The following is a 927-nucleotide window of genomic DNA, read 5'->3' on the forward strand; positions in this document are numbered from 1 at the left end:
ACCAGTAATCACTTATCCAAATATTTTTTTCTCGATAATGTTCAGCCGTACATTAAACAGCCCAAAATATAAACATACATATAACTCTGTTAATCATCAACATAATTCGGAGAGTAAATTGTTTGAAGAATTACTTAGCGAGCGTTAGAACTCATTTGCATCGTAGACGAGTTTTATATTACATTTGAAATTTAACATAATTTCTCATCTTATGCTTGGGTCTTTCATGTACTTTTCCCCACCTTCGTGGCGTCAGATGATGTTCCTCCCAAGATCAAGGTTTTTACAAAGAAGAAAAAGAGGGGGATGAGTTAGTAAGAGGGCGGGGGGGGGGGGTGACGGACACATGACTGGGTGGAGAAATTTGTGATAAATGAATAGGCAAGGATGTAGATAATGAGATGCTTAGAAAGTTATATAATAGCTAATAAATTGACTGGTACGCAGAGAATAAGACCAATGAATCGATCTACAAATAGACAGAGAATTATAATGAATAGATGGATAGATTGGTAGCTAAATAGATACATTAAGGGAGAGACAGAAATGAAGGTATGATTTATAAACATTCATAATTCACATATGATTCATTATATGACACAGCTGCAGGATTAAGTGAAAATGGTAAAAAAAACGTACATAGATCATACATGTTACATAGATCATGCATATCAGTAATTATTGCCTCTGTTAGTTATCGAGGAAATAGTAAGTAAATACTTTTTTAAAAATAATAATTTATGTACAGCTATTCTGTCACCCAATAACGCTGAATAAGAATATTTGTGCGAATCATCTGATAAAAGATTTCAGTCCTTTATTACGAATGGAAAAGTAGCTTACGCCCACTGAATTAAATGCCCTTTAATGCATATGCAAATAGCGAGAAACTCGAGTTACCTTAATGCTGAAGGTGACATGGTTGGT

The sequence above is a fragment of the Penaeus monodon genome, chromosome 30 (assembly GCF_015228065.2).
Source record: "Penaeus monodon isolate SGIC_2016 chromosome 30, NSTDA_Pmon_1, whole genome shotgun sequence".
In the NCBI taxonomy this organism is placed as follows: domain Eukaryota; kingdom Metazoa; phylum Arthropoda; class Malacostraca; order Decapoda; family Penaeidae; genus Penaeus; species Penaeus monodon.